General features: G+C 45.3%; 1 pseudogene; it reads left to right on the forward strand.

Moving 5' to 3' along the window:
• Positions 1-6,382: 6,382 nt before the first annotated feature.
• On the forward strand, positions 6,383-9,314 carry LOC112244547 (annotated as a pseudogene).
• The last annotated feature ends 899 nt before the right edge of the window (positions 9,315-10,213 follow it).

The following is a 10,213-nucleotide window of genomic DNA, read 5'->3' on the forward strand; positions in this document are numbered from 1 at the left end:
TCGTATGTCTCTGAGATCAATACAATTTCCCATTAAATTGAAATCCACATTGAGTGTACATTACCATTGAAAAGTTTGGGGTCACTTAGAAATGTTCTTGTTTTTGAAAGACTGGCCTTCTTTAGACTAGTTGAGTATCTGGAGCATTAGCATTTGTGGGTTCGATTACAGGCTCAAAATGGCCAGAAACAAAGGACTTTCTTCTGAAACTCATCAGTCTAGCCTTGTTCTGAGAAATGAAGGCTATTCCATGCAAGAAATTGCCAAGAAACTGAAGATCTCGTTCAGCGCTGTGTACTACTCCCTTCACAGAACATCGCAAACTGTCTCTAACCAGAATAGAAAGAGGAGTGGGAGGCCCTGGTGCACAACTGAGCAAGAGGACAAGTACATTAGAGTGTCTCGTTTGAGAAACAGACGCCTCACAAGTCCTCAACTGGCAGCTTCATTAAATAGAACCTGCAAAACATTACTGCCTTAAGCAGTTTTCAGCTGTGCTAACATAATTGAAAAATGGTTTTCTAATGATCAATTAGCCTTGTTAAACTTGATAAAATGATAAACTTAGCTAACACAACGTGCCATTGGAACACAGTAGTGATGGTTGCTGATAACAGGCTTCTGTACGCCTATGTAGATATTCCATTAAAAAATCAGTAGTCATTTACAACATTAACAATGTCTACACTGTATTTCTGATCAATTTGATGTTATTTAAATGGACAAAAAAATTGTTTTCTTTTAAAAACAAGGACGTTTCTAAGTGACCCCAAACTTTTGAAAGGTAATGTAAGCTACTTCAATGGGACAGTGAACCTCGCTGGTGTCCATGTAACTGTTAGTTTAGTAAAGCGTTAGTTAGAATAACATTACTGGTGGCCTGACAGAGAGGATGCTACCCCCTCTAGGGTGTCATGGGTTGGATGGCCACCAGACGGATCTGATTGACAGCCCAGTTGAAGGCATAGGAGAGTGGGTGTGGCACTGTGCGCTTTTCTGGCCATTGTCCCCATTCTTTCAAAGCAATTATTCTCAGTCCTCCCTGATAACCATCTATCCTATCTATGGCTGTCCCTCACTCATCCTCTTTCTCGGACTCCCTCTCTCACTCTCTCTCTCTCAGATTAAGGTCACTTGGTCATATTGCCTGAGCATACATGGTTTATCAAAACACTGGTTGCTACTGTATATTGAGTCCATAGAGTTGAGTACCCTCAAATCTCTCTTAACTACTGATCTGATTTCCTTACTGTTTATCTAGATTATCCCAAATCCTCCCTTGATGCTGCTGTTTACAGAAAATTAGCAGAGACAACAAATGTCTGAAACAAAAGGTCACACACATACACACACACACACACACACAAACACGCAAGCATGCTCCTCAAGGGGTGAACTAGACACGATTACAGATCTAGAGATGATCAGCTTTCTCAATTAACTCTGACTGCCTGCAAATGGATTTAATTTTCATGTTTGTCTATGAAAAGATCTGTGTGTCCTTTGTGTTCTATCCCTCTCCTCACAGGACCTTTTAAAAGCCTCCTCTGTTCCAATAACACTATTATAGCCATCTATCTCAGTCTTTGAGTATTTAAATTGACCCAGGGCTTTTTATGGATTTATAGTAAAGACATGTAATTTAACTGTAAAAACGTATTACCTTTTAATGTGCCATGAACAAAACCAGTCATTATGTTTTCATCTGATTGTCAAACAAATCACTTAAAAAAGTAGGTTACCTTCGCACGTTCATTCAAAATAATTCCAGCATCTGAACAGTGCACTCTGCACCTGCCAAATTTTCTTCAATTCGCAAGTGAATGAAACTATCTCACCGGCGAAAGCATCCAAGCGAGCAAAACAGCGCCCCTCTGTCTTTCTATATGTAGCCCATGTATTTGATGCTGTCTGGCCAAAAAGAGTATGATATGCTATAATCTTTATTGCTTCATAGCATCAGATACATGAGCTACGCATACATGTCCTCTGCCTCGTTGACGATGGCAGTATTATCAGCAGCACCTGTCTTTTTACTAAATAGTCTATGGGCCCAGGGTTGGGTTTCTATTAAGCTAACATTGAATTGTTTTAAGATAGTCATACCAAGGATCATTTAGCTATTTAATTTAGTATTTTAGGACGCCTGTAGGTATATATTTTTTTAAAGAATATAAACACAACATGTAAAGTGTGCATGTGCTGAAATAAAAGATCCCAGAAATGTTCCATATGAACAAAAAAAATATTTATCTAAAATGTTTACATTTTATTTACATCCCTCTTCATGAATATTTCTCCTTTACCAAGATAATCCATCCACCTGACAGGTGTGGCATATCAAGAAGCTGACTAAACAGCATGATCATTACACAGGTGAACCTTGTGCTGGCGACAATAAAAGGCCACTCTAAAATGTGTAGTTTTGTTACAAAATGCCATGAATGTCTCTAGTTTTGAGGGAGCATGCTATTGGCATGCTGGTTGCAGAAATGTCCACCAGAGCTGTTGCCAGATCATTTTAATTTCTCTACCATAAGCCGCCTCCAACATCCAACCGGCCTCACAACCGCAGACCATGTGTATGGCGTTGTGTGGGTGAGCGGTTTGCAAGTGTCAATGATGGAAGTGGGATTATGGTATGTGCAGGCATAAACTACAGACAACGAACACAATTGCATTTTATCAATGGCAATTTGAATGCACAAAAATCGTGTCAGGAGATCCTGAAGCCCATTGCAAGGCCCATTTTTTTAAAGGTATCTGTGACCAACAAATGCATATCTGTATTCCCAGTCATGTGAAATCCATAGATTAGTGCCTAATGAATTCATTTTAATTGACTAATTTCCTCCTATGAACTGTAACTCAGCAAAATCAATAAAATTGTTGCATGTTGAGTTTATATTTTTGTTCAGTACATGAAACATTGAATTTGGCCTTACTGCTATTAGCCCATATACATGCATTGAATAACAGATGTATACATGTAAAAACAGATATTCCAAACATTTATAAAGATAGTCAAACATTTAATAAAAGGGATGCATGTTTTGAAGTGTCTGTTCTATATCTGAGCGACATAAGAAAGCTCCGAATTTTTTTATTTTTTATCTTGGAATGTTTTTTTCATGCCCAGATCATGAGGGTCCTTGCTGATGTGAGGTCTGAGTCAATTTCATATTCTGTCCGCCAGTGTATTGACCACTCTATGGTGTTACATTCCGTGCCTGATTTGAGCCGAATTTGTCCAGAGCGCCGTACCGGCACTTCTAATTTTTGGGAAATTGCGTTCCAGCTCCTCCACAAAACAAAGTAGCCTATCGCTGATCCAGATTCACACACCAAGGCCAAAAACGTTGATCAACGCGGAATATAGGCGGTATCTGCATTGAATAGCAATGGAGAGTGGCCATTTGCACCTACCCGCCTGTCCAACATCACTACTCTGGACGGCTCTGACTTAGAATACGTGGACAACTACAAATACTTAGGTGTCTGGTTAGACTATAAACTCTCCTTCCAGACCCATATCAAACATCTCCAATCCCAAGTTAAATCTAGAATTGGCTTCCTGTTTCGCAACAAAGCATCCTTCACTCATGCTGCCAAACATACCCTTGTAAAACTGACCATCCTACCAATCCTCGACTTTGGCGATGTCATTTACAAAATAGCCTCCAATACCCTACTCAACAAATTGGATGCAGTCTATCACAGTGCAATCCGTTTTGTCACCAAAGCCCCATATACTACCCACCATTGCGACCTGTACGCGCTCGTTGGCTGGCCCTCGCTTCACACTCGTCGCCAAACCCACTGGCACCATGTCATCTACAAGACCCTGCTAGGTGGGGTCCCCCCTTGTCTCAGCTCGCTGGTCACCATAGCATCTCCCACCTGTAGCACACGCTCCAGCAGGTATATCTCTCTGGTCACCCCCAAAACCAATTCTTTCTTTGGCCGCCTCTCCTTCCAGTTCTCTGCTGCCAATGACTGGAACGAACTACAAAAATCTCTGAAACTGGAAACACTTATCTCCCTCACTAGCTTTAAGCACCAACTGTCAGAGCAGCTCACAGATTACTGCACCTGTACATAGCCCACCTATAATTTAGACCAAACAACTACCTCTTTCCCAACTGTATTTAATTTATTTTGCTCCTTTGCACCCCATTATTTTTATTTCTACTTTGCACATTCTTCCATTGCAAAACTACCATTCCAGTGTTTTACTTGCTATATTGTATTTACTTTGCCACCATGGCCTTTTTTGCCTTTACCTCCCTTCTCACCTCATTTGCTCACATTGTATATAGACTTGTTTATACTGTATTATTGACTGTATGTTTGTTTTACTCCATGTGTAACTCTGTGTCGTTGTATCTGTCGAACTGCTTTGCTTTATCTTGGCCAGGTCGCAATTGTAAATGAGAACTTGTTCTCAACTTGCCTACCTGGTTAAATAAAGCTAAAATAAAAAAATTATAACAATTATTTCCTAATTCCGCTTTGTTCAAGTTTATTTGCCGCCAGTCTATTTGCCGCCAGTAGGCTGTTTGAGACTGTGCGGATTGGAAATGCACCAACCTGAATGCACATGATGCGCTGTTCCAAGTTGTTAAATGAGGGTTTGTAAAGTCATGGCAATTAGTTAAATCATTTTTGTTAATGTAATTCATGAAGGCACACTTTTAAATATTATCAATCACTTAAAAATCGACATGTTAGCCATTATCAGAATGACTCTTCTGTGCGTGTATGTGTGTGCTGCTTGTGTGCCTGTGCGAGTGGACCGTTCCTCGAGGAGAGAGCGCGCGACATGTCAACAGCAGGTATAAAAAAATGACAGACAACAGATTAACTAGATGGCCAATTCAAAGCATCACTTGTAGCAGTTATCTTGCTAGTTAACTATAGCTAACTAAGCAGTCATGTCGTTGTCACCTTTCCACCTTTCTACTGGCACTAAATAAATCTGCACTGTTGGAAAACTGGGATTCCCCTCTATTAAATAGTAACCATGTAATTGCAACAACGTCTAAATATATTCTAAGAATGGCCTGATTGAAAAATAACTTTCTGTACATAGATCTCCCCTGAAACATGAATATTTGAGCATTATATATTAACATGTCTAGTTAGATACCTTGCTTTCAAGTAGCCTACCTTATCCATGTGATCCCTGATTCATTGAATGGGGGAATAATTGAATAAAGACAAAAGTATGTGGTTATAATGTTGAAATATTTTATATCAAGGCTGGCAACCATCCTCCAGGATAACTACTGCAGGCTTTTGTTCAAGTCCTGGTCTAACCACCTTGAAGCCTAAACATCAGCTGCTCAACAGGACCTTGATAGGCAGATTTGGGTGTTTCAGGGCTGGATCAATAGCCAAGCCTTCACACCCAGGAGCTCTCTAGATGGAGGGTTGACCACATGACATGTAACTAACAGTGCAGTTCTACTTTGTTGGGGTTAAGAGCCTTGATCAAGGGCACAATAGCAGGAGATGGGCACAACAGCAGGAAATGGTATGCCTACATGGGATCAGACACAGCAGCCTTCCAGTGTCAATAATGTAGGCTATAATAATAGTCATGAACGTTTGGTTAATGGAGAAGTCATCAAAAATAAGAATGAATAACAGTGAATAATCAGGTCTCTACAGCATTATGTAATTTGTGAATTTAGGTGAACATAATCTAATGGACCGTCTTGGTAAAAGACAGCTCCTGCCCTTTTATTCCAAGTACAGCACTGGTTACATTTGGTTTAGTGAGCCAAGAATTTCCTGTTGTTTTCATCATACTCCACAACAAGAGAGACAGTGATTTCAGACATTTCGGCTCATGCGAGCTGCAGTTGGACAGAATCAGTGTCTACTACAACGAGGCAACAGGTACCACACCCCTAAATCTATTGCCATGATTCTGCCACATTTGAATATGTAGCATATTTAACCCAGTCTATATGGCCCTGCTGGTGGAGAGTTGTTTTAGTAATGGTTTCCTACAGTATTCACCTGATGTCTTTTCCCTCCTCCCCTCTGTCTCTCATGGAGGTGGTAAATATGTGCCTAGGGCTGTCCTCGTGGACCTTGAGCCTGGCACCATGGACTCTGTGAGGTCCGGACCCTTTGGACAGATCTTCAGGCAGACAACTTTGTGTTTGGTAAGTGGACATACATCCTGTTTGTAGGTAATGGTTGGGGATGGATATAACAGAAAATGTTTCAGCTAGTGAGTGTGAAAAAGATATGTTAGAGCTGGGCACCCAAGAGAACCTTGTAGAATGGGGGGGCTATTGATTACTATATGTTTCATATACAATACAAGTTAAATGTCTTCTCCTTCCTATTCTTCCCTTCTCCCCTTCCTTCAGGCCAGAGCGGTGCTGGTAACAACTGGGCAAAGGGCCACTACACAGAGAGAGCAGAGCTGGTGGACTCTGTCCTGGACGTAGTGAGGAAGGAGTCAGAAAACTGTGACTGCCTGCAGGGCTTCCAGCTCACCCACTCCTTGGGCGGAGGCACGGGGTCGGGCATGGGCACCCTGCTCATCAGCAAGATCAGAGAGGAGTACCCTGACCGCATCATGAACACTTTCAGCGTGGTGCCCTCACCGAAGGTACTGTCATGTCAGCCATACTTGCAATTCAGATCGCTGCGGCCAATTGTGCACTGATTTAGCAGATAAACGTGTATTGTTCAAATGCTTTTAATATGTTACAGTAAAAATAATATATAGAGCCTCCCGGGTGGCGCAGTGGTTAAGGGCGCTGTACTGCAGCACCAGCTGTACCACCAGAGACTCTGAGTTCGCGCCCAGGCTCTGTCGTAACCGGCCGCGACCGGGAGGTCCGTGGGGCAACACACAATTGGCATAGCGTCGTCCGGGTTAGGGAGGGTTTGGCCGGTAGGGATATCCTTGTCTCATTGCGCACCAGCAACTCCTGTGGCGGGCCGGGCGCAGTGCACGCTAACCAAGGTTGCCAGGTGCACAGTGTTTCCTCCGACACATTGGTGCGGCTGGCTTCCGGGTTGGATGCACGCTGTGTTAAGAAGCAGTGCGGCTTGGTTGGGTTATGTATCGGAGGACGCATAACTTTCAACTTTCGTCTCTCCCGAGCCCGTATGGGAGTTGTAGCAATGAGACAAGATAGTAGCTACTAACAATTGGATACCACAAAATTGGGGAGAAAAAGGGGGTATATATATTGAGTGTTTCTTCTTTGTACATAATAATTTTTCTAGTGCTTCAATGCAAATGTACTTAATGAGGCAGAAAATATAAAGTACTCTAATCTCTCTCTCTGTTTCTTTCCAGGTATCAGACACAGTGGAGCCCTACAACGCCACCCTCTCCATTCACCAGCTAGTGGAGAACACAGACAGAGCTTTGAAGATGAAGATTGTATTCGAAGGGCCAAATGAAGCTGTGAAACCACATGGGAAAAAACCTCAAAGTAACTTAGAAGCAAGACAAAGTTAAAGGGGTCCCAAAACCAATGTTCTGCATCGACAACGAGGCCCTCTATGACATCTGCTTCCGCACGCTCAAACTGACCACGCCCACCTATGGTGACCTCAACCACCTGGTGTAAGCCACCGTGAGCGGCGTCATCACCTGCCTGCGCTTCCCTGGCCAGCTCAACGCTGACCTCCGCAAACTGGCCGTCAACATGGTGCCCTTCCCCCGTCTGCACTTCTTCATGCCCGGCTTCGCCCCCCTCACCAGCAGGGGCAGCCAGCAGTACCGTGCCCTCACCATGCCCGGCTTCGCCCCCCTCACCAGCAGGGGCAGCCAGCAGTACCGTGCCCTCACCATGCCCGGCTTCGCCCCCCTCACCAGCAGGGACAGCCTGCAGTACCGTGCCCTCACCATGCCCGGCTTCGCCCCCTCACCAGCAGGGACAGCCTGCAGTACCGTGCCCTCACCGTGCCCGGCTTCGCCCCCCTCACCAGCAGGGACAGCCTGCAGTACCGTGCCCTCACCGTGCCCGGCTTCGCCCCCTCACCAGCAGGGACAGCCTGCAGTACCGTGCCCTCACTGTGCCCGGCTTCACCCCCTCACCAGCAGGGACAGCCTGCAGTACCGTGCCCTCACCATGCCCGGCTTCACCCCCTCACCAGCAGGGGCAGCCAGCAGTACCGTGCCCTCACCATGCCCGGCTTCACCCCCTCACCAGCAGGGGCAGCCAGCAGTACCGTGCCCTCACCATGCCCGGCTTCGCCCCCTCACCAGCAGGGGCAGCCAGCAGTACCGTGCCCTCACCATGCCCGGCTTCGCCCCCTCACCAGCAGGGGCAGCCAGCAGTACCGTGCCCTCACCGTACCCGGCTTCGCCCCCCTCACCAGCAGGGGCAGCCAGCAGTACCGTGCCCTCACCATGCCCGGCTTCGCCCCCCTCACCAGCAGGGGCAGCCAGCAGTACCGTGCCCTCACCATGCCCGGCTTCGCCCCCCTCACCAGCAGGGGCAGCCAGCAGTACCGTGCCCTCACCATGCCCGGCTTCGCCCCCTCACCAGCAGGGGCAGCCAGCAGTACCGTGCCCTCACCGTACCCGGCTTCGCCCCCTCACCAGCAGCGGCAGCCAGCAGTACCGTGCCCTCACTGTACCCGGCTTCGCCCCCCCTCACCAGCAGCGGCAGCCAGCAGTACCGTGCCCTCACCATGCCCGGCTTCGCCCCCCTCACCAGCAGGGGCAGCCAGCAGTACCGTGCCCTCACCATGCCCGAGCTTACCCAGCAGGTGTTCGACGCAAAAAACATGATGGCCGCCTGCGACCCTCGTCAAGGCCGCTACCTTACTGTGGCTGCAGTGTTCCGGGGCCAAATGTCCATGAAGGAGGTGGACGAGCAGATGCTTAATATCCAGAACAAGAACAGCAGCTACTTCGTGGAATGGATCCCCAACAACGTGAAGACCGCTGTCTGCGACATCCCACCACGGGTCTAAAAATGTCTGTCACCTTCATCGGCAACAGCACAGCCATCCAGGAGCTGTTCAAGCGTATCTCTGAGCAGTTCACTGCCATGTTCCGCTGCAAGGCCTTCTTGCACTGGTATACTGGAGAGGGCATGGACGAGATGGAGTTCACTGAGGTGTCTGAGTACCAGCAGTACCAGGACGCCACCGCTGAGGAAGAGGGAGAGTTCAAGGAGGAGGCTGAAGACGATGACCCTTAAAGACAGAGCTTTGAAGATGAAGATTGAAGGGCCAAATGAAGCTGTGAAACCACATGGGAAAAAAACTCAAAGTAACTTAGAAGTAAGACAAAGTTAAAGGGGTCCCAAAACCAATGTTGAGCATTTTATTTATCTAATGGAAAATATTATTGAAATTAGACACACCCCTTGTGACTGCGAATAAATGAACTAATGTTAATCTCTTGTTTGTCCTCATTTGTCCTGTATCAATAGACATACTGTTTGACTGACAGATGTTGCAAGTTATCATTCCATCCACATTGTGAAATCTGAGATAGAAAGACATGTTTTTTGTTGTTGAGTACTGTGAGTGCTTTGAGTCACAAAGTTCGATACACTAGGGAGGCTGTTGATGCATACCATCATCATGGGCCAGAGAGAAGGAAAGTTAGTTATATCATTGGAATAACATTAAACTCACAGCATGTGAATGAACACATTATTCCATTATGAAAACAAATTACAGGCCCAAAGCAGCGCTATTCCCGCTATGACAACAGACTAGCATCTGGATAAGATTAAGTGCAGCAATAAGGCTTAAACTGCCTCAAAATAGAACAAAACTATGAATGTTCATGAACACAATAGAATAGGCCTATATTAGTAATGATGCAATAGCCAGAAAAGTATATTTAAGAATGGTTTGCTCTTACTCTTCCCATTCAATTGTTATAATATAAAATGAAACACCATACATTAATGAGTTGGGAAGTGTGTACCCAGAGTAATGCCTTCAAATAATACACGTTCATAAATGAAACAGAGAACAGACACTAGAGAGGGGAAATGGCTGTGTAAACACTGATGCAAATGATACCGGATCCCAAACTATCCGAATAATAATGGAAAGAGTCACTCCTATTCCTATAATAAAAGTAAAATCTCATTGGATTGCTCCGAAACGAGAAAAGGCGCTTCAGTGGAGATACACGCCCCTTTGTCTATCCAGCGCAGTAAAAATAGTCGAATTTGTATTCTATGGCCGGGTATCCAGGGTGGGC

Source organism: Oncorhynchus tshawytscha, linkage group LG03 (genome assembly GCF_018296145.1).
Source record: "Oncorhynchus tshawytscha isolate Ot180627B linkage group LG03, Otsh_v2.0, whole genome shotgun sequence".
NCBI lineage: Eukaryota > Metazoa > Chordata > Actinopteri > Salmoniformes > Salmonidae > Oncorhynchus > Oncorhynchus tshawytscha.